We start from the raw sequence: 25,264 nt of genomic DNA on the forward strand, positions 1-25,264 counted from the left end.
ATTACCCTGAAGTCCCCAGCCAGGATTGGGTGCTATACAAACACTTAGTAAGACATGATCCTTGTCTCAAAGCACTTACAATCTAGTGTGTATATCTTTCATTAGTCCATTGTGTGACTGTGACTTAGGTGCAGTTATGTTAGAAATAAGAATATGTAAAAAAAACCCTCCCTCTTCTTCTCATAACAATCTGGTCCCTGGGTGGATTTAAAGGTTCCATTATGTAGAAATAAGTGAATGATGTAAAATATTTTCAGGACTATCCCTTTGAATGTTTAAATTAATTTGTTTAATTGTTTGTGGCAAGCAAGCACAAAAGTAGTGGTGAGCATGGCTGGAGTAATCAGGTTTTACTGGCACTAATATTCCATGTAAAACAAATTTCAAAATCCTGTGTATTCCTTCTTGCAGAAACCAAATTTGAAATCAGTACATACAAGTATTCCTGCTAGATGTGCTTGAACTCTGACCTATACAGGGAACTGAAATAAGGCCTATGAAGGTATAAGGATAACATTTGACTGAGGTCAGAGGCCAGCAGCTGGCTGGCTGGCTAATTAGCTCTGCCCACTGCACCTGGGAAAAAACCTGAAGTTTAACTGGATAATCCTAATAAGAGGAGGAGCAGGAAGTGGTACTGGGGAGCTGCAATACCTGCCAGAGGCTGGAATTACTGCTGGGTTTGCTCTACCAAACAAAAATTATGTTTTTTCACAATCTGCTGATGCACACTCTATGAGTGGGTGTGACAGGAGGCTATCAGCAGCACTCTGATCACTGATAGGGCTGCTGCCTGAGGAAGGCCCAGCTGAGGGTAATTATATACTTTGTTGGGGGATTGTGACAATCACTGGGCTAACAAAGTAATTGGGGAGAACATAAGTGTAGGAAACAGGAAGTAAGGGGTAGTTCAGGAGAGGCTCAGATGGATGCTTGGCAGAAAGCTCAGTAGCTGAGCCTGGGCTTGTGTGTGAGAGCTATAGGGAAGTGTGCTCTTGCTGTAAGCCTGGTGTTCTATGTAAGAGGGGGCTAAATACACACCTTGGTGAAAGATGAACAGCTTTGTGTGTGTTTGTGACTATGAAACTGCCTCAGCTGGGCAGGTAGTACACTTCTCCAAGTAGCAGCAGAGGTGCCGTGGGAGGGAGGAATCTAAATTTGTAACTCCTAGATTATTCCTTTGCTAACTACTTGCTCAACTCAAAAAAACAGGAGAAAGCCAGAGGGAAGAAGGTGAAATACTGAATTAAGTGTTAAAAGACTACTTTCATTTCTTCAATTTTGGCTTTTCTTTTTTACTTTTGGTTTTGAGCATCATAGAGAATGCATTGATGACTAATTAAGCTTTCCCTAGACAGCCACATTTGACAAACTGTTTTTCCCCTTTCTAAAGAAGTGATTGCTCATGAAGTGGGATTTCTTTAAACTCTCACAGCTCTAGTTTGGCTGTTCTTGGCAAAGTCAGTTTCTCTAAAGCAAACTAAAAAACAAACATGAGTTTTTCATATATGCTCAATGGAGCTTTTAAATGAAACAATGCTAGGTGCCTTTCTGCATGCATTTTAAATTGCTGTATCTAATCTAAGGTGAATCATTAGAGAGTTTTCATCAAAAAAAATCTGTGGAAAAATACTGTTCTGATGGAAAATGCAATTTCTCACATTTTATTGTTTTTTTGGGGGGGGGGGGGAGGGGTTTGACCAAAAATTCTCACACTCCATGCAGAATATTTTAACTGGACAATCTTTCATTTTAGAACATTTCATTTGGAAATTTTATTTTAATAATTTTATTTTTATTTTAGTTCATGTCAGTCATTTTAATTTCAGAAATTTTCAGAGTTTCCATTTCAGAGTAAATTTTGAAAAAATTGTGAAATAGAATGAAAACAAACTTCAAAATGTCAGTGTCCTATAAAACCAATTCAGAGTTTGAACTAGCTCTGATCATGATATCTAATGCCTGATCCAAAGCTCATTAAAATCAATGGAAAGACTCCCATTAACATCAGTGGACTTTGGATCCTGCTTTGTGAGTTGAGATGCAAGGCTACATGTTTTTTGTTATGAAATTTGAATAAGTGGCCAGATGGTCATTATGAAATTCTTCATCACAGCTCAGAAAGCCAGTTTATTACAATGTGCTGGTCTTCTATTAGCATAATGGAGATATCCCATCTCCTAGAACTGGAAGAGACCTTGAAAGGTCATCGAGTCCAGCCCCCTGCCTTCACTAGCAGGACCAAGTACTGATTTTGCCCCAGATCCCTAAGTGGCCCCCTCAAGGATTGAACTCACAACCCTGGGTTTAGCAGGCTAATGCTCAAGCAGTGGTCATTTCTGACACAATTATAAGTAACAAAATTATTTGTTTTTTTTTCTTTTCTGAGGTAAGCTCCAGTTTTTAGTTACATATTCCTATGTTTCTAGATTCACCAAACTTTCTCAACATGAACCTTTTATGTCTACATTTCAGGAGCTTGTTGAAGCTGAGGTGAGTATTGTCTTTGCAGCAGCCAAGGGTATTGGTCTAACTAACGAGGCCGTATAATTGCTCCTTTCAAGGTTTCATGATGACATGAACATCCCAGAATTGCCACCATAAGGGTACTCAAAGGTGCCTGTTGTGGAGAGAGGTCTGTACAAATAATTCCTGTCTGACTTTTCCATTTGTACTGACTCTGCTCAGATTGCCACTCAAAGCCTGTTTTTGCTACTCAACACTAAAGCTTTAGAAAATCAAGCTGTCGTCTTCCTACATCCTGAACGACATTAATCGTGGAAACTGAAGTGGTTTTTAGTGATCTAAGTGGTGGTGATGACAAATGAAACAAAACCATGATTTTTTTTTTCAAATGTGAGAAGTACACTTTAAAGTGAAAGCAAAAAATAAATCATTTTACTGATAAATTTAGCAAAGAGAAAGCAGAAGTGATGCAAAGTCCTTCACATGTGGAATATATGTTCTATTTTTTAACATTCTAGAGGCAGATTCCAATTGTTTATATCTTCTAGAAATACTTTTTTTTTTTTTTTTTACTGAAATTCTTTCCTTTCTTAAATCCATTGAGATTATGATTTGATAAAATTTGGCATTCTTGTGAAGTCTCTTAAATTGCAATTGTCATACTTGTAAATCAGATCTTTCCATTTAAATTTCTGTAGATACATGATTTCAGGAACTAGTCTGAGCCTTTTCTAGTCTTACAATGTTTGCTTATATTCATATTTGAGAAATAAGGAAACTGAACTGTACAAATAGGTCAAGAGTGCACAGCATACTGCTTCAAACAAAACGCCAAAGCATCCAGTAATGTCACATAAATATTAAGCAATTTAAAAACTGTGAAAACATTTTCACAGAATAGAGCACAATGCTGGGTAAGTAAGACAGAGCTGCTAGTTTACATATACATTGCCATATCTCTGAATAAGTCATTTTGTTATTCCTCTTAGGTTTCCTCTTCATCCTTATGAGGCAATAAAGGTTGTTTTTCCATTTAGAGCTCCTTGTTTATTTTATTGTGTTTAATCTATCTGCATTTTTGAAAGTTTGACATGATTTGTTCTTGGTATATCCATGCTGGCTACTAGTGATTACCCCTTCATCCTCCAGGTATTCACAAATTGAATATTTTATACATTGCTCTAGTAGTTTCCTAGGTATTGAAGTCAGGCTGACTGGTCTATAGTTCCCGGGCGCTTCCTTTTTTAAAGATGGGCACTATGATAGCCCTTGGCCAGTCTGCTGGGACCTCTCCTGTCATCCAGGAGTTTGTAAATATTATTGCCAGTGGCTCTGAGATTTCTTCAGCTACTTCCTTTGGTACCCTCAGGTGAATAGCATCTGGGTCCCCGGATTTGAATTACCGTATATACTCGTTTATTAGCCCGTTCATTCATAAGCTGACCCCCCAAGATGGTTAGGTAAAAATAGCAAAAACTGTATGACCCTTTCATAAGCTGACCCTATATCTCAGGGGTTGGCAAACTTTGGCTCCCGGCCATCATGGTAAGCCGCTGGCGGGTCGGGACGTTTTGTTTACCTGGAGCGTCTGCAGGCATGGAGCCCCTCAGCTCCCTGTGGCTGTGGTTTGCCATTCCCAGCCAATGGGAGCTGCAGGAAGTGGTGCTGCTTCCCGCAGCTCCCATTGGCTGGGAATAGCGAACTGCGGCCACAGGGAGCTGCGGGGCTCCAGGTAAACAAAAGGCAATGTATTAGATGTGCAATGATTCCATAGAGTTTAAAATCATCAAATTTCAGTGTAGACCTGTTTATAAGCTGACCCCCACTCTTTGATGCATCACTTTTTTACCAAAAATATTCAGCTTATGAACGAGTATATAGGGTAATTCAAATTGGTCAGAAGATCTGTGTTCTTTACTTATCCTGATCTGCATCTCTTCCCCTTTGCCTGTGGTAACTATGGTAAAGCACAAACATCTTTATGGTTCAGTTCACATGCAGAAAAATCAAAACACAATAACAACAGAGGCAATGACAGCATCTGCCACTACCGTGTATATAAACAGTCTCTCCTTCCTCCTTGAAACCTTAACCACTTCCAACAGGATTAGTGCTTTATAACAGCAGCTAAGTGCAGTTAGCATGGCTGACAGTCAAAAAAACAAATGACTGAATAGCCCTTCCCTCAAGCAAGTCTTCATATAGTTGTTGAGAGATTGAGTGCTCCCAATTAGAGAGGTTCATAAGCAAGTGTGAATAGTGAAGATAAAAACATTGCACAATAAGTGTATTATGAGTTGGCCACTACACTCCACAGCACAAACCCAACCCTAACATGATTATCCAGTGGAGGTGCCATGTTATAATTATCTTTCATGTGTGTGATGTCACATGAGCAACCAGCCAATGACCTTTGACTAGAGGGGAAGAAAACCCTCACAAAGCTATGTAGTCCCATGAGCATGTACCTTGCTCGCTGGGGACCAGGACCAGTATGCACTTGGATGATATCAGGCTGCATGTACAGAATTTGTAAACCAGACTTGTCCTGAGCCTGCTCAGGACGAAGCACTCCCCTTTATTCTCACAAATGTTATGGGCTATGCAGCAGGTTATAAGAATGGCATTTGCCACATTGGCATCTAGATGGGTGAATACACAGTCCTAATCAGCTTTCAGCCTACCAAATGTGCCCTCCACAACCATTCTGCAGCTACTGAGCTTGTAATTGAATTTCCTTTTTCCAGGGTCATTGATGTAAGGGTACAGTTTCATGAGACAATTTAGATGTGGATATGTGGTGTCCCCCAAAATAACAGTTGACACAGATACTGTATTCCCCAGAAAAAAAGTATTGTTCTGCAAAGTCCCTTCTTTCCCCTTCAAATATGGCCCTGATCTCATCACCCTGGCATCCTGAATATTTCCAGTGTTTCCCATGTTTGTATTCATGAATCTGCCTCTGTGGTCCACTAAGCCTTTCAGAATGGTTGAATAGTAACTTTTTTGGTTCACATACTCACTTGCCCCTTGTTATGGGGGTACTGATGGCCCCTGCACAGTTCAGGAACTACATTATCTGAAATCCAGTTATTACTTCTGGAACTCTTCTTAGAGTCATCTCCTGTGGGTAGATCACAGTGTTAATAGCCTCAATAATGTGCACAACTATGACCCCAACGGTAGACTTTCCAACCCCAAAGAGGTTTGCAATGGATCTATAGTTGTCTGGTGTTTCCAGCATCCACAGGGCAACAGCAACCAGCTTCTGAAACAGTATAGCTTCCCTGAATCAAGTGTTCTGTTGCTGGAGGTTTGGTGCAAGCTCTTCGAACAGCTCCACAAAGCTCTTTCCTTATTTGGAAATTCTGAAGCCACTGATGGTCAATATAAGAATGTCCATACTGGGTCAGACCAATGGTCCATCTAACCCTGTCTTCCTACAGTGGCCAATGCCAGAGGCTTCAGATGGAATGAACAGAAGAGGGCAATTATTGAATGATCCATCCTTTGTCATCCAGTCCCATCTAGTAGTCATCAAGTACATGGGATTGCATCCCTGACCATTTTGGCTAATAGCCATTGACCTATCCTCTATGAATTTATCAAATTATTTTTTGAACCCAGTTACAGTTTTGGCCTTCACAACATCCCCTGACAATGAGTTCCATAGATTGACTGTGTTGTGTGAAAAGTACTTGCTTTTTTAAAATTGTTTAAACCTGCTGTCTATTAATTTCATTGGGTGACCCCTGGATCTTGTGTTATGTGAAGGGTTAGATAACACTTTCTCCATAGTATTCATGATTTTATAGATCTCTATCATATTGTCCCTTAGTCATCCCTTTTCCAAGCTGAACAGTCCCATTTTTTTCTAATCTAGTCTCATATGGAAGCTATTCCATATCCTTAATCATTTTTTATGTCCTTCTCTGTACTTTTCCCAGCTCTAACATATCTTCTTCTTTTTTTTAAATGGGGTGACTAAAACTGCACACAGTATTCAAGGTGTGGGGCATAGCATGGATTTACATAGGGGCATTATGATATTTTCTGTCTTATTATCTATCCATTTTCTAATGGATCCTAACATTGTTCATTTTTTTTTTGTATGTATAATTGGGGTTATGTTTTCAAATATGCATTACTTTCTATTTATCAACATTGAATTTCATCTGCTGTTTTTTTGCCCAATCACTGAGTTTTGTGAGATCCCGTTGTAACTGTTCAGGGTCTGCTTTGGACTTAACTATCTTGAGAAATTTTGCCACCTCACCATTTACTCCTTTTTCCAGATCATTTATGAGTATATTGAAAAGTACTGGTCAAAATACAGATCATTTGGGGAACCCGCTATTTACCTCTCTCCATTCTGAAAAGTTACCATTTATTCCTACCCTTTGTGTCCTGTCTTTTAACCAGTTTAGCGATCCATGAGAGTATCTTTCTTCTTATCTCAGCATTAACTTGAACTCAAATAGTTTGTGGTTTGATATCCTTCAGCGTCAGTCTTGAAAATGATATAAAGCCATTCTTAATCTTCAACAATGGGCCATAACTATTTAGTTTTGCAGTCTTTTTAATTATAGTGTCAAAATTTGTAATGTGATAGATATTGTGCAAGATTTGTCAATACTATGTTTATATAAAAGTCAGAATTGAATAGAAATATAATATAAATGCTGAGCGATGAATAAAAAAGTGTTTGTTTCATTGTAGGGTGCCACCCGTTTTTATCACCAATAACATAAGAAAAGCAGGTGGATATTTTGCAAAGCAAACTATTCATGGAGAAGTATACGGAATTCAAATAACGTTTTAGATGTAGCAAGTACTGGCTTTTTGAGCAATAAATGGTTTAAAATTGAAACCTGAAAAGCGTCCAGAGTGAGGAGCTAGCTTTAACATTTGAACTCTAAAGCACTGTGAAAAAAGAATATGAAGGAAGAGACAAGAATTGTTTATTCATGTGTGAAGTAGTTGAAGTGAAACTCAAACTTTTGACATGCTCTGTTTAAGAGCCAGTTTTTAATCCCAGAAGTACAGCAAGCAAGAGAACCTGCTAGTCCGCTTGCGTGCATAAGTAGATTTTTTTTTTTTTTTTTTGGAGACACAGGATGTCTGCACATCTAAGATTAGAAACTGGCCTTTAGACTTTTTCAGAGAGGACCTTCTCATTGCCAGCTGTTGCATATGTAGGAGACCAGTTAATCCTTGGTGATTATGCCCCACAGCAACTATTTTTTTTAAAATTACTACTAATTGTCAATACTGGGACTGGTTCACTGATTCCCACTGACTCCACAGGCTGGGAACTGGTCCACTCTCTCTAATTTCATCCTTTCCATTTTCCATCAGAACCTGTTCATAAAATCCCAATGGTGTTACTTTCATTTGTCCTTCTACTGCTCACTAGAGAACTTATTGTGATCTACACACTCTTACATAGAAGACGACAGCATTAGAAAAGCCTAAATTGCATTGGGGAAAAAGAACACTCAGATTATAAATGATTATTATATTGTGGTAGCACCTAGAGGCCTCAGCCAAGTCAGGCCCTATTGAGCTAGATACTGTGCAATTATGCAGTAAATGACAGGCCCCGCCCCAGAGACCTTACAGTCCAAAAGAGAAGGCAGAACCAGTGTGAAACAAGCCAGGCAGAAGGGGTGGGAGAGAGGATAGAATAATAGGGTGACTTACCGTAGACTAGCTGTGTGCACAATTCATAGGTGCAATAAGCTATTCAGTAAGTAATCACAGTTCACCACATCCCTAGCCATTATTCAATGACCTGTAGTTATTACGGGAGACGTAAATGCTTTGTGGATTTTAATTTGCTCTCCTTTCCTTCTCTCTCTCAGATATATACTGTCTCTAAATGAAAATTTGGAATCTAAGTTTTTGCTTCCTGTCACAAAAATCAATCAAGTTTGGCAAGATTTCGCTTTTATATACCCATCCTGTTATAGAACTGAATATATCATTGCCGATGAACAAAATGACTGGCTATTATTATGGTCTAATACATTCACTGATATGTTTGTTTTATAGTATACTGAATGTTCACAAAGGATATGTCAATGGGCACAGATATAGATAGAATATATGGAGATTGATGACAAATAAAAATAAGGTGTTGAGAAACTGCAGCAAGGGAGGTCTAGGTTGGACATTAGGAAAAAGTTCCTAACTGTCAGGGTGGTTAAACACTGGAATAAATTGCCTAGGGAGGTTGTGGAATCTCCATCTCTGGAGATATTTAAGAGTAGGTTAGATAAATGTCTATCAGGGATGGTCTAGACAGTATTTGGTCCTGCCATGCGGGCAGGGGACTGGACTCGATGACCTCTCGAGGTCCCTTCCAGTCCTAGAATCTATGAATCTATGAAACTATTGCCTCTATGTTCTGCCTATAAATAAGATGAAGATAGAATACAGATCTTTTTCAGATCTCTGAAACTATTTGATTTGGCATTTGAGGTAAAGATTTTAGATGATTCATATCTGATCTGTACTGACTCACCCATTCTATATCTATTTTACTGGAACTGGGTACCACTGTGCCATAAACTTGTATGAGTAAATAGCCTGACAGCAAAAAAGCTCTTAGCCTGCCTTTTAATGGTACTTTGAAAAGCCAAGAAAACCAAGTGCCACCATTTTCAGCCTTTTTATTTTCATTTTTGTTTTCACTGAAGATTCAGTCTTCACTAGAGAGACAGAATGAGCCAATATCGTTTTATTGGTTTGATTTGGAAATGGAAGCCATTCCTCAGCCCAGATTTTGTTGATTGTCTCAGTTATTTATTTTGAGGGGGTGGGGCAAAAATGTTGTTTGCTGCCTTGGTGGCCAGGAGTAACAGCTGGTATTTTCTATCCTTGAAAGGAATGCCAAGGATAGAGCTACATGGGGAACTGGTGGTGCAAAAGACTCAGAAATCTGTCTGAGCAGCTGTCACTGCTATGTGCATAGTGCAAATATGCAAAATGTTGCTTTGAGTTGCCAAAGCCTTCAGTGATTTTGGCAGCTTATAGTTATAATACTGGATGTTCTGTGGATGGCAACAGCAGTAGCGGTGTCATGTCTCTTTTCAGTGTGTAGGAAGATGCTGAGTCTTTCATTTCAGTGCATGTGTTTACCGAGGCATTGCCAGTGGGACGGCAGAGGCAAGACTGTAGCATCAATATGCTTCACTGGCTTCAGATATGGTTTGTTCTTTAAATTAATTTATTTTGCAGTCAACTGATGATTGGCTGCTTCATCTTCAGTTATCTCCACAGGGCCATGAGGAAGAGATACAAGAAGGGTCTGAGAAGAAGTGTAATTTGGATACAGGTACAAAGGGAACAAAATGTGGGTTTTGTTTCCATGCAGGAATTTTTTAAGTAAGACACCACTGTATAGAAGTTTCTTCTTTTAATTTAGAGTGAGTGTAATTTTAATAAAATGAGATTAAGGGTGAACTCCTGGCACTATTGAAGACAATGGGAGATTTGCCATTGACTTCCAAGGGCAGAATTTAACCCTGAGCAATGAGCAAACAAAATGCAGGCAAGATCCTTTGTGCAGCTTGGACAATGCAGCTCTACACTGATTGGTAACACTTATGCCATTGTTGTCCAGTACCTATGTGAAAATGAAGTTGAGAGTCATGTCCAACTGTTTGGTGGCTGTCATTTTTTCATGTGCAGGGACTAGGTTGAGACTAGCATGTCAATTTTAAGGATCTGCTCATGCCATTGATAGTGCATGGGTGGGTGGATTGGTGCACCCTGACACCATCAGTTGCAGGATTGGAGCCAAAGGTCTTCAAAAGTACACAAAATAAAAAACAAAACGCTAGATCAGTGAACTTAACCAATTTACGTCCCACTGAAAGTTAGCCTGTGTAGAATAGCTTTATACTGCAAGAGCCTGTCTTTTTCCCTGATCCACGTCAGTCCTATTCAAATGTATACAAAAGAAACAGGAACTTCTGGGACTCATCCTTTTACAAATACAATGTACTAGACAAAGCACTTTTCCTATCAATCACTAAACATCCAAAGTACAGTGGAACTCTGAGCAAAAAACAGCGTGGGTACATAAGAGAGAAATCTTGCCAGACAAGCTTGATTGCTTTTTTTGAAAGAGGATTACAAAATTAGAATAGCAAGTGGTAGTGGAATTTAGCAAAGCACTTTATGAAATCTTACTCTCAAAAATAATTCAGATTGCCTTGGAGAGGAACACTGACATGTGGACTGAACACTGGCCGAAGGAACATCAACAAAGGGTAATCATAAACTGCAACATGTTGATTTGGGAGACGGTATTTAGTCAGATAACACAGGGATCAATGTTAGGTCAGGTCATTGAAAACCTCTGTTCAATGTGCAGCAGCAGTGAAAAAAGCAAACAAAATGAATATGGAATGGGGTGGAGAATAATTCAGAAAATACTATTATGCCATTATATCAATCGGGTTCACCCTCACCTGGACTACTGTGTATAGTTCTGCACACCCTAACTCAAAAAAGGATATTGCAGAATGCAAAGTGGTTCAGGTATGGATGACAAGAATGATTAGGTGTATGGAAAAACTCTCATATGAAGAGAGATTGAAAAGATATGGATTGTTGATTTTAAAGAGGAGCTAAATTAGAGAACACATGATAAAAGTACAGTCTGCTAATTACTGCATGAACTGCGGTGTAGAGGATCCATTAGAAATGTATCAGTTGTAATCTTGTTTTCTAATTTTTTATCTCAGGGGAAAAAAGAAAAGAAATATACATAACCGATATACAAAGCATCCACTGTAGTTAAAAATGAAGATAGTGTATATATTAGGTACAAATAATTTTGTTATACATTTGTGGATTATCCATTGGTACCTGAATACAGTGCCTGAAGAAAGCTCAGTTCAGTCTAATCAATACCCTCTTTCAGTGGAGTGGAAGGATAGCATTGTGTATATCAGAGGACTATGAAAGAAGTGATCTTTACTCATGGCTCTGCCATGGATCTTTATTCACAACTACTTTGTGTTTCTGGGCAAGTTGCCTAGGGCTAAATTTTCAAAAGTGGCTCTAATTTTGAATGCCTCAATTTGTGGGTGCCCAGCTTGAGGTACCCCAAACTAATGGCCTTTTTTTTTTTTGAAAATGCTGGTCCGAACCTTCCTGTGCTGCTATTTTCTCCTCTGTAAAATGAGGACAATACCATCTATCTGACAGGAGTTTTGTGAGGCTTAATCCATTCGTCACACATTTTGAGATTCTTGGATGGAGGGTGTCATAAGAGATTGAAACATTCTATTACTTTGGTGGGCAGATACAGAAAAGTACATGGTTCCTTCCTATTTATAGGATTTGGACATTGTAGGATTTGAACTTTTTTGAACAGATTTATCATGTCCTTTCAAATACTCCTGTCAGAAATACTCAGTTTCAGAAGTCTTTAATCTAGGGATGTGTGTGTGGGGGGAATTATCGGGATCTTATCTCCCCCTCAATGTGCTCATACAACTCCCATTAGTGTTAATGGGAATTTTGCTTTAATCAAAGCTAGACGTGACCTCTTTTTGTCTCTGCTTTCCATTTTGGAGAGACACTTTCAGCCTACAAGTTATTACAAATATAACAACAAATGGCTGTGTTAAAAACCAGCAACAAACATTAAAAACAAATTATGTCCTCAAAAACAGAAGAGTGCATATTACCTATTTTGAAGGCATAATTTGTTTTTAATGTGTTTTAAACAGAGAGATTTATTTTCTCTGTGTGTGTGAGTGCGTGCACACATGGGTGAGACTTATTTTCACATCGGTAATGTTACCAGACTTCAATTAAAATGTATTTTTAAAGTACTCTGTATAAAGGGTCTTGCATAAATTCAACCTCTCCTTAGGTAAGCCAGGCTAGCATAAAAAGAATTAAATGATTTCCTTTAGCCACTTATAAAAGATAACTGCTGGACACAGAATTCAAGTGCTTACCTTTTAAAGATGTAGCTTAATGTATCATAGTTCCCTCTTTGCAATTACTTTCATTATTTCCCTTATCTCAGTGCTTCTCAACCTTTTCCAAATCAGGATCCTTTCTTCTACACCAGGACCCACTTCCCATCCAGGTGAGATTTCGCTAGGATTCCTTCCCCCTTCTAATTTAGCATTATAGGAAAGGCAGAGTTAATTGCAACCCACTGACACATGTCAATGACCCCCAGATTGAGATCATATCTTATGGCTTTAAAAAAATCAGGCTTACTGGAGTGAGGAAGAGAAATTGTGGAGCCCATCTCTCCCAGCTGCCAGAAAATAGTCAGAAAGAGGGTGGTGGACTCTTCCAATCATGGGAAGAAGGTTGTGGGGGGGGAGGAGAAGTCCTTTCTTATATCACCCAGAAGCAGGAAGGGGAATAAAGAGAGAGGGCTTTTTCTTTCATATTTGTTAGACACCTGGTAGTTATGGTTGATGTGAAAGATGGAACTTTCCAGTCAGGCCCGTGGACAGTGTCATGGTCACATGCACAGTTCACCCTTAGCCCCTAGATTTTGTTTTTAAAAGATTAAAATTCAAGAAATGAAACAACTGTGCTCCCCCATGAGCTATCAATATCCAGTGAGGTGATAAATGAATTACAAAAGCAATTCCAGTCATGCTAAAACAGTCCAAACCCCATGTTGTTTGTTCATGCTAATTCTTTCAATATGCCATTCTGCCTGCAAGGGAAAATTTATCACTTGAGCATGGGTAATATTACATAGTTTGAAAAATTCTTGTTTTGCTGGATATTAAAATGGCATGAAAACCTACAATCCTTTTGTAGCATCTATTGAACCAAACCGTAGTTTATGCACTTCCCCTCCAGAAATGCAAGAGGATTGGAGCAAAGCTCAGTGAAAACTGGGGATAGAGCATGGAAAGGGGTGGGGAATAGCAGTTGCACAGCATGCTTTCTTCCATGGAGGGGAAGGAAAGTTTTTCCAGAAGAAGCATGCAGGGATACAAAGAGACCTGAATACAGGAGTAGCCATTGTCTGTGGCATTCTTCTTTCCTATTAGAATGGCTATTCACACAAAGGGAATTATGTAGCATGGGAAACCACAAACATAGGAGCCACTGTAATGGAGGGAAGGGGCAGACAACACTGCAGAGAAATTATCACACTGCAAAGTTATTTCTTCCTTCCCCAGAAATCTCAGCCACAGAGGCTGTGCCACCCACCTGGTCTATAAGCCTTTTGGATGAACAATGAGTCCCTGTAAGGCACCTGAGGGATTGTGCAGTAAGGCACTATACTTTACAAGATACTAGCAAATACATTGCACGATCCTGCAGTGGCAGGGAAATTGGCCAGATGATCTAGCCAAACTTTCCCATCTCTAATTTTAATGAATCTAGGAAACAATTCGGCTCTTCCTTCAGGATTGATTTTTTTAATTATTATTTATTTATTTATTTTTAAATAATGGACATCTGTACTGTTAGGTACTGTATATTTTACATAGGAGTTGAAACTGAACATAATGTAATCCACTTAGGGCTTTATTAACTAAACCAATATGACTTTTATTGATGAGTAGAACAAGATCTTTGCAAAAAAGAAACCAGACCTATAATTCTGACTTAAATAATTTAGGGAAGAGCAAAATGCTGAAAGTGGAGAATGTCACCTAAAGACAAATAAAAACAACCCCCTGTAAAGTCTATAGCAGAAATCATAGTATTTATATCACATGCCACTCCCCACCACCAGCTCTCCTCCCCCCCCCCCCCCAGAAAACCCCTTCTTTAAAAAGCTGCGGATGGAGAAAAAGAAATAAAGATCCACAAAGGAAGAGAAAATCACTGATGAGCAATTCCTTCTTTTTTTCATTGTAACCAAAATATGGTGGTAATAAAATGATCTTTCCTTTATTTTGTCTAAATATACGTTGCTATGCAGTTTTAGGAAAACCAGATGATGATTTTGACTAAATATCAGGAAGAAAAAGGGGATAAAAACCTCAAACTTGACCATGGTAAATTCATCAGGAGATCAGATTTTCTGCAATTATTAGCTCTAGTGCTAACAGTCTGTGAATAGTGTCTTATGCATAGATGCTATTTTTGGAACCTGAACATTAGAAATAACAGTTTGGTTTTCAGCCTTTATAAACAGTATTATGTAATTTCCTACAACTACTAAAATGGATAATGAATCTAGACGACAAGCATTTCCTCATTACCATGCTTAAATAAACTAAACAGGAGGCAGTGATTTAAGGGTACTAATTTTAATCTTGTGGAAACATAAAAGGCTGAACTAAAGGGCAGGTTTTAGTGGACCATTTGATAGTCAGATTATTCATGTGGTCAGTTGAACTACAATATGCTAGTAGGATGGTATAAAAGATCTAAAAACGTCAGCATTATCCCTTTTTATAATGTGGTTACTCATCATAGTTTTATTTCTATAAGAGCTGGCTTGAATTCTATGGTTCCTAGGGGGGCAGCTTTCCCTGTCCCAAATGTGTCTATAATTGATGGAGAAAGGTCTTCATGGACAGCACTACAAACACACAAGATTGTTAGCTCAACTTCTCTCCTCCCCTCCCTAGCAAACACTATAGAGATATTTATTGAACTGTTGTACTTTTTTACTCCACACACATCTTATTTTTATAACTTCTTGATAAAATGTACTGTATTTCATATGATATAAAATGAAGAGCTATGATGTGTCTGTCATATCATTTATCAGAGAGAGATGGGAGATAAATTGATTTGATCAAGAGTTGTTAGTGCTAGATGGTTGAAGGTATGTTCCTTCCTATTTCGTAGGATCTCTTTCTGCTGAAAGAATCTCGTTATTGTCCATATTGTGCTCAGTGCTGTCCAAGATCCTGATTGCTTCTTGCTATATGTAATAATGTAATGATTTCCAGAATCTGAGCTGGGAATGGCTGTTTTTATCTTTTCTTTTCACATTTACTGTTATGTATTGAAACTCTCCAGTTATGCGAGTAGTTAACTGGAGATAACATATACCCACAAAACCTATGAATAGGATTAACAGCTTCTTTGGCAAAGTGACTCCCCAGCCAGTACCTTGCCTTGTGGCTAGGAATGGCATTATAGGGTTTCATCCTCTGTAGTCCTGTCACCCAGGTCTGCTAATGCAGTGGGGTTCCCAAACCTTTTATAAGGCAACCCAACAACAGTATTTTGTCTTTTTTTGTCACCCATCCTGGGTCCAGATTTGTTTGGGGGAACCAAAATGATAGTCCAGCATCTTTCTTCTCTCTCCCCCTTGATGGAGGGGCAGCTGGACCAAATTTCAATGAGTGGCATTGTGACCTGGCACAAAGGTCACATAGCTGACTAGGTTTGGACTGCCAATCTGGGTGACGCTGCTACCCCATTTGCCAGATCTCAATGGCCAGAGGTGACCCCATGTGCCAGGTTGCACAGGCCAGAGCGGGGACGCAGGCCCAGCCCCACTGGACAGGAGCCACTGCTGCAGAGTGAATGCAGGATGGGCTCGCTCTTCCTTTTTCCTCTCCAGGGCCTCCCTTCCACACCAGGCCCGTGACCACCTGGAACCTTCCCACAACTCACTGGTGATTTCAGGACCCACTGTTTGGGAAACATTGCCCTAATGATCCCCTTTTTGCCTTGCAACTCAGCCCTCCAGCCAGGTAACCTTTGGTCTCACCCCTTTCAGGGTAAACCAGGGTTTTCACCCAGTAGCCCCAGGCCCTCATACTGTGTTGACAGTCCTGGGCCAGGCCTACTAGTCCTTCTGGCCCCTTGTGCCTATGGTCTTCTGGCTACTTCTCCTGGTGAGGCTGTAGGGGAACCCAGTCCCTCTTTCTACCCTGTGTACCAATCCAGACACCCTTGCCGCAAGTGGTTAAGGTTTGTCTGGTGAGACCTCTTGTTTCTTCTCTGGACGACTACCCACAATGTGTCTATCATCACTTCAAGGTGCTCATATTCTCAGCAGGGGTCTGTCCTGGGGCCTAGACCCTAGACTCAATCCTCAAGGTAACAAAGGAAAAGAAACTTTTTTTTTTTTTTAAAGAGAGAGAGAGAGTGGCTCCAGTTTCTTTGTCTTAACCAGATCCTCCTGCCTTCTGTCTTACTACTCTGCATTCACAGTAAATCTAAGGTAGTTTAGCATTTTTTGCCATGCTCCTCTCTGGGTGCTGAGAATGAGAGGTCTATCCCCGTCCCTGGCTACGGCCTTGTGGACTGAGCTCCCTTTTCAAGGCTCTTACTTTTCCAAGATTGCCATCCCAGTCACAGGAGCCACACGGCAGAGCTGCCTGGGGCCCATGTGTTCTTTAACTCTTCCCTGCCTAGTGCATGGTGGTACACCCATCACAGCATCTTACTGTTATATTGCGAGTAAAGTCCTTTCAGAATATGTGAAGTGTAGGTAATAGCTTCACAATTAACTTTGCCAGAAGCATTCAGTTCTAACTCTCATATTTTTTTTTAGGAAATCCTTTGAGGCTGGTAGTTCTCATGCTTAAATCCAGCCCAAGAGTGCTATTTTCGGGAAACTTTCATGAAAATGGAGTGACTCTAATTTGAGGCATGTCACTATTAAAAATGTATACGTTTCTATTTTTAAAGTATTCTCCCACTCATACAGTAACTTGTTTTTATTAGTCAGCTCAAAAGCAACTTCAGACTTATCATGCATTAGTACTTGTCATGCACTTAGGGGAAAATCCTGCTCTATGAAGAATCCTTAGCAGCAGAACGAGTGTGGTTCTGCTGCACAAGGAAAGGCATAACTTTTATGCCATGGAGCAACAATCAGTGGTGGGTACCTACATACTAGCAGACAGGTGGGGATGGTCCAGTCATTGGCAGGAGGAGAGATAGGGCCAGAAAATACAGTTATCATGGGTCCTATGGTACTCTTCTCCTTGCAAGACCATGTAAAGGTCAGTAAAGATCACACCAGCCAATTGACTGAAGAAGTCCACACACAGTGGTTCCTTAGACACTCTCTGGCCTAGGGAGAGAATCTCTCTCCCCTGTGCTTCTGTTCAGGTGGATGCACACTCAGATTTTATAGCCCAATCATTGTTGGTGAATTTTGAAACATTGGATTTTGTGTTTAAATTATCAACTATAATACTGAAGTAACAACAAAGAGCAACTGGGGAAATACATTTTTATCCCTAACTTTGTACAAGCAGTGTTTGTTTGTTTGTTTTTTATTTGTTTACTATTTTTGCAGTTGAACTTGCCTCAAAGTTATTTAGATTTATTTGTCTCCAGGGAGTCTAGAAGAAGGGATGTAATATTCTTCAATTTTTTTTTATTTAGTTGGGGATTGGTTGATTTAGTTGGGGATTGGTCCTGCTTTGAGCTGGGGTTGGACTAGATGACCTCCTGAGGTCCCTTCCAACCCTGACATTCTATGATTCTATGATTTTATTATATGAATTCAAGACTCTCCCTAATAGATGCTAAAGGTAGAAGTCATGTTGCTTAGGTCATTCTCTGATGTAAAATATCACCTCTGACAGTAGTAGAGTCATTAATGGGTTCAGTGTAGAACATGCACATTGATTGACACTGCTGTAATATTGTTTTCTGGCCTATTGCTATCCAGTGATGAAATTATTGGGGGGGGGGGGCTAAAATATGGCATCCTTCTTTAATGCAGAGTGCCACCGTCTTTGGTCATATTTTTAGGGATATTCATTTCTGCATGAGATGCTTTGGAGTAACCTCAAAATATGGAATGATACTGCAGGTTTGACTTGGTATTTCTTGTGAACTTGCCTTTTTTTCTGAAAATAAATCTGAACATTCTAAAATGTACAGGCTTGGTAGATTTGCGATTTTAAAGGGAACAGCAAACAGTTAAAAGAGAATATACTACTCAAGTTGATGAAACAGGCTCAAAAGTAATAAATCTTGCAAAGACGTTGCAGCAGGTGTACTACAGATAAGTAGTAGCTTAAAGTCTTTAAAGGTCATTTGCAATTCAATTAGAAACCTATATCTGTATTCCATGTACCTTAAAAGGTTGTGTGCAACGAGCAGAAAAAGAAATTATTTAAATCTGCTAAATTTGGTCCTCATACTACCGTCTGAGCCAAAACATATGAAATCAGTGCCTATGGGATTCAGGATGTTCTGTTATTGCCCATTATTTGCTTATTTCAAATGGACACTAAGTATTCCATATTTAAAATGTAAATTATTACCAACCATAGTATTTTATGGCAGAAAAGAATCCTATACAGCAGGCAAGTGATTTGAATTTCTAATAAGAAAATGTCCAGAGTGATATTTTGTCATTCTTTTGAGAATTTAAAGCTTTAAAGCTTGTGTCTTCTACAAACAGAATTTGGTCCAATAAAAGATATTACCTCACCCACCTTATCTCTAAGTTGAACATAGATGATTCCCCAAAATATCACACACCTCTGCCATCACAAGTGTCAAGAAGTCAATGGATTTGCAGCTGGTAAATATTTAGATACCACGGACATTATCTGGCCCTGCTGAGTTGTGCTCATTGAAGGATCAGGCAAAGGTTGATTTTGAAGCCAGACAAGAACTATCCCAGTTCCCAGCATAAGTCAGAGCAGCCCTTAAACTGTTTGTTCTTGCACCTGGTTATCAAAGGCCACTAAGGGCTATTACAACAGCTACGTATAGGAGGAGAGCAGGACATACTCTCTTGCCCTGGGAATGCGCCCTTTGCTTGGACCTGAGACAGGAACTAGTAGAGAGCTGTTGTATTGGCTCTGCATCACATTCCCCTTATGTAAAGGGAATCCCTAGGTGCCAGCTAAGCCAGATTTCTAGCTGCTTTGTGCTGATGTACTGGGGCTCAGAATCTGGCCCTGCATTTTTGATTACAAGATTTACAAAAAATGAAAGTTTTGAATCCCTTGAAAGTCTCACACATGTACACAGACAACCCAATAATCACGACACAGACATAAATGCATGCCATATTTCAATTTATTTTGGTGATTTTGTTTCATTAGCTTTTAATTGAATTAATACTTCAGCTAACACTTGAAAACTGAAATTCCTAATTTTATAGGAAGCCATCTCACAGTGAAGAAGTCTAAAGCTATCAACTAATTATAAGAGAGTTTGAATGTCAGGCATTATGTTAATGAAATGAATAACCTCTTTAACCTGCTCTTTTAGCATGGTGTTGTGAACTGTGTCCAAAGCAGTGCAATAAAGTATACTGAATGACTATAATAGAGAGAAATGTGTACATAATGATAATTCTTTTGTTCTTCTATCTCTACTGCAGAAATACTTCAGATGCCTGCCTTGAAGGTCAGATTTCTTTTTTAATGTTTACGTTCATCACTAAGGTGAAAGCAAAATTTGAGGTTTTTTTGTGACACTTAAAAAAATAAAACTTTTACACTCTTAAGAATTTATGGCTCTTATCCTTCTTCCGTGTTTATGGCTAAACTCTCTTTGATGTCAATGGAATAAAAATTGGTCCATATGTATTTTTTTTCCCTTTTCTCCAAATTTTTGACTAATTTTCTTAGACTGAAAAGCTTTCCTGACCAGGTAACTTCTCTGTTCTTTGAGTTTCATATCTACTTGTTCAAAATATATGTGTGTATATATGTATATATATAGAGAGAGAGAGAGTTCTCAGGTAGTCGTTTCAGGCAACAAGACAAAAATGTGCTTCTACTTGTGCATTGTGCTTGATTCTTCTCCTTTTTCTAACTGGACTTGATCTGAAGTCCATTAAATCAGTGGGATTCAAGACCATAGAGAAGACATGTGGATGTCTATAACAATCACACAGATTTCAGGAGGAAAACCTTCCAGATATGATATTGTACAGAATCCCAGAAAGAAAGTGGTGTCACATTCTGTAAAAGGATAAAAAAGTTTATAATCCCAATATGGGGCTAAAGTCATAGTTGATGTAAAGAGTGATAGGAATTGCATGATGTGGTTAAGTTAATCAGGAAATAGGTATAACACCAAAGTAATCTAAGTTGCGCCAATCTTTAGATAATTGATGTAAAGGGTGATAGGAGTTGCATGATGGGGTTAAGTTAATCAGGAAATAGGTACAACACCAAAGTAATCTAAATTGCGCCAATCTTTAGATAATTGGTTGTACTAAAATTTACCCTAATTTCACTTAGTCATGGTGGGATAGATCCTCAGATAGTGTAAATTATTGTAGCACCATTGAAGTCAAATGACAAGTTACACTAGCTGAGGATCTGCCCCTTGGATTTGTATAGATTAAGAACAGCAGCTGGAAAAGGGTGTGTAATTAGTCCAAATAATGGCATTCTAGGGTTGAATCAAGGGAGAAATCCCATGGAGGTAATTCAACAGTGATGCAAGCAAAGCAGTCAAGTGACTAGGAGGAAGAGATTGAATTAAGCCCCCCACCTATTCCCACACATTCACTTGAATTTATATCCACTTCACCACAGACTTCCTTAATATTCTTGGCAGCACAGGCAAAGTCCCACACAAAACCCACAGTATTGTGGGAAAGTCTGCTGTCAGAAACTGGTTTGAAATATTACAAAACAGATACCCTTTTATAAAACTTAAATATGTGGCATATATTGTAAATGTAGGAATCGTACTCCTAATTCTGTATTTTTTATAACATTCATTGATACTATGTTGTTCATGCAAATGCCTGATATAATATTATTATTTTGTAGATGTTTCTTGAGTAAACAAAGCATTAATATTATACCTATATCATCATATAAAATTTTTAAATCAGGCTTATGATGGAATATTTGAGATCTATTATTCAAACTACAGTCACAATTTTATAAAAAGGGTGCCTAAATTTAGGATTCTAAATCTTTATTAAACACTTGAATAAGTGGCCTGATTTTCAAAAGTGCTGAGCACTCAGCAGCTCCTACTGAAGTCAGGCTCTTAAACTGTTTTCTATCTTTAGGTACTCATTTATAAAATGTTGGGTTCTGGTTATAAATAAAAGGATGAAGGTCTGATTTTTTTTCCCCGGAGACATTGAGCATCTACAGAACTCATTGCCTTTAACTGGAGTGGTAGGTTCTGAGCATTTTTGAAGATCAGGCCCTCATGTATTTTCTGCATATTTTTTTCTGTTAAATCAATAGAACATCAGCATCTCTCAGGATCCGGTCCTTTTAAAGTCTGTTCTGTCCAGTTGATCCCCATTTGGATTTACATCCTTGAAAATGACAAATTCACATGTGCCATCTTAGTTTACACCCTTTCATGTTACAGCCATTCACGTTTTTTGTTTTTAATTTCTAGTAAAATTTTTAAAGAATCACTTTCTCTGTTCTTGTCCTTACACCCCTGAATAAAGGATAAGGAAAAGGAACCTGGAGATTTTAGTTCTGCTGTTGAATAATACATTCTAGTTTTGTCAAAAATGACATGGATAAGTAGAATTGGAATGGAAGAAAAACCCCATGAAGAAAATATGTAAAATCCATAAAATCATAAATGCTCACCCCTACTTTTAATCTGCTTAACATCAAAATCCATGGCAGGTGTAATACTTGGCTCTAAAATGTGTCTTATTTCTTGTTCCTATGTCAGCTCCAATATGAGATAGTAATGAGATTACATCTCCCTCTACAAACATTTATGGGAATAAATTAGCTTTTACAAATGATCTAAATTTCTTTGGCTCCAAAATGTCTAACATCAAAAGGGAGGCAATTTTCTTTTTATAGATAATTCAATTCACAACAGAATGCAATGTAAAATAGTGCTAAACACAATCATTAATTGCAAAGTAACAGACTATATAGTAACAAAGTATTTTTTTTCTGTTTTCCTTCCATATGAATTTCTCAAGTGCCACCTCTCTGAATCAGCACAAAGTTCCACTGCAGACCAGGTGAATCCTTACCCACCTTCTCAGAGAGTAGACAAAGCCCTAAGACTGCAATAGCCCTCTTGCTACTGCACACAGGAGAATAACTGCTGGATCTGCAAAAGTGCATGGTCTGACCCCACTGACATCAATGGGAGTTTTACCAGTGCAGGATCAAGCTCTAATTTCAGATATACTAGATCTGGGGTAGAGGGAGTTCTCTGACTGGGATCCCCCAATCCTTTCCCCACCCATCTACTGGTACAGATCCTTCATGACTGCAGAGAATGGTTTAAGATTTAACCTTAAATTAAAATATCTAACCATATTTAGAGTTGCAAAATTGATATTCAAAATTAGGATAAGGAGGAAACCTCTCATGTGATGGACGCTTGTCAGAGGTGACAGACACCACATTATGCAAAGTCTTAGTTCATGTGGCTTAGGTCAGGCTTGACCTGGGCAATGATCACTTAAATCAAATCAATAAAAGGCAAAGTTCAGACGCATAACAAAATTCCTTGGCTCTTAGGTCTTTCATCAACATCTCACTCCCCTGTGTTCTGGGAGGTTCTAAGTCTTATAGAGTGTGTCTACACAGCAATGGAAGCCCAGAGATACTAGAACTCAAGTCAGAGAACCTTGGGTTTGAGAACTGAGGGCTTGAACGTCTACACTGATTGCTGATCCAAGGCTGTGAATTTTTGAAGATGGGCATGAGTCTGGCATTCCAACATTGACACTGCAGTATGCAGGCCAAAATCCAACCAACCATATCCCAGACTTGCTGCCCGCCAGAAATGTGGCCACTCTAGACCTTTGCTAGTGGTGCAGCATGGGAAAACATGATTGTCCATCCTTCTTGCCATCCTTGAGCAGCCTGACAACACTTCCTGCTGACCAGTCATTTTGGTTCAAATGCTCCCATCAACTTGGAGGAGTCACCATATGAAGAACTTCTCTCTCTAGTTTTTTTACTCTTGTTTAAGGAAACAGGCGAGTTTATGTGAGGTATTGGGGGACATTCCAGTGGAGTTTTCCGAGCTACCTGAGAAAGCCAATGATGGAGGAGGATGACAACTGAGGGCACAGATGTGGCAGAGTCAAACGGGCCGATGCTGCTCATGACACTCAGTATAGTTGCTGTTGCCCTCTATATAAACTGTAGCCCTCCTCCAGAAACACCGAGCACAGACTGGTGGGACCACATTGTTATGCAGACCTCTATGGAATGGAATGAGGCCACTGTTATGCAGGCTAGCAGTGGCTCTATAACTTTACAGGAAGAAAACTATATTTCTGGAGCTTTGTGAGCAGCTTGCCCTTACCCTCCAGCATCAAGATACATGCATGAGAGCAGCCATGCCAGTCCAGAAGCAGTTGTTATAACCATCTGGAAGCTGGCTACTCCAGATTGCTACACGTCCATTGCCAACAACTTTGGTAATGGAAATTGGAAGACTTGTCTATCATTTCAGGCATTCCTCATTTTGGAGGACATAACAGTTCTCGTGGTTCCTGAATGGCAAAGGGAGGTTTGCTGTGTATGCCACCAAAGTATTCATCTGCATGGGGAGTGAACAACAGATTTACGAGTGGAGTATCTGTTCAGCTACAGAGGTGGGCCTTAAAATATGTCCTTACTTGAAATATGACTACCTATCTGGAGTTCCTGCTACAGGAAGAGTTTGCAGCTATCAGCACCTGGGTTTGGTTCAAAATTCATGAGAGAATCAACAGTATGCTGTGTTAGTATCCACAAGGATTGGCGCCTTCCCACAGCTTCTAATACAGCCTGTTATGAGTGCGTACAAACACACAGAACTCCACCAGCATCCCCTTTCCTTCTCCCTGGCACACTTCTCGACTGCACTCGACTATATTAATAAGCACAGAAATGGAACCAGAAATTTGCCCAGCTCTGGGCAACTTCTGCTGCCAGTTGGGTGGCAGGTAGCTCCTCAGGGACAGGGGGGGTCCAGTTTCATCACCAGTCACTTTGGTGGCCTCATCTGGCACCTGCTGCTAACTTCCATCATTCCTATGCTAGAACCTGGGGTCAGCAGGGTGACATCCAGACTGACCAGGTCATCACACACCATTGTTGACTCTTTGCTAGGTGCATTACCCCATATACTGTCAAAGTCCTCATAAAATGGGCATGATGATGATGAGTTCTCAGAGGTGCAGTTCTGGTCCTTAGCTTTGCTGTAGTATGGCTTGAGCCACTTAATCCACTCACTGCACTGGTCACTGGTCCTGTAAATTTACAGTACTGTCTGCTTCTTTGCTATTTGCTGGTAGGCATAGTCATTCCTGGTATTCTTACTAAAATCACTTGCCTTACACAATAGATTCACCTAAATCTGGCTGTGGTCTTGAGACCACACACTTCTTCTAGTCCAGAGGCGTAGCGAGCGCCCTCCGTACCCTCCGACCGGAGGGGGCCCCGCAAGGAAGGGGGCCCCTAAAAGTGGCAAAATAAATACCGCATTCCAGTTTCTGCATTGTAAGGGGCCCCGCCCGGACATATGTTCGGAGGGGGCCACGTTCTTTGTTGCTACGGCCCTGTTCTAGTCAGTGGCCATTGCACGCAGGAGAAGGTTCACTTTGTTGAAGCCCGTACTCTAAATTAAATGGAAGGTTTAAACACCAAGCAGTACTTGAATAAAGCGGGTTGCCTCCATTTTCTGGGAGTTGATTGGTGACTTGTGGGAAAGAGAAGACAAAGAACACCGGCCAATAGGATTTTGGGAGAACATTGGCAGACTCCCATGCAGGGCCGTCCCTAGACCAAATGGCACCCACCTCCATTTGTTAAACTTTTGAATACCTTATTTTTATTGCATTTGTAGCCCATTTCACAACTTATGCATGAAAATGGTGCATCAGATTTATCCCTGTTATATAAGACGATAAATTTGCATGCTAGGATCTGTAACTCTG

The sequence above is a fragment of the Emys orbicularis genome, chromosome 6 (assembly GCF_028017835.1).
Source record: "Emys orbicularis isolate rEmyOrb1 chromosome 6, rEmyOrb1.hap1, whole genome shotgun sequence".
NCBI classification, from domain to species: Eukaryota; Metazoa; Chordata; order Testudines; family Emydidae; genus Emys; species Emys orbicularis.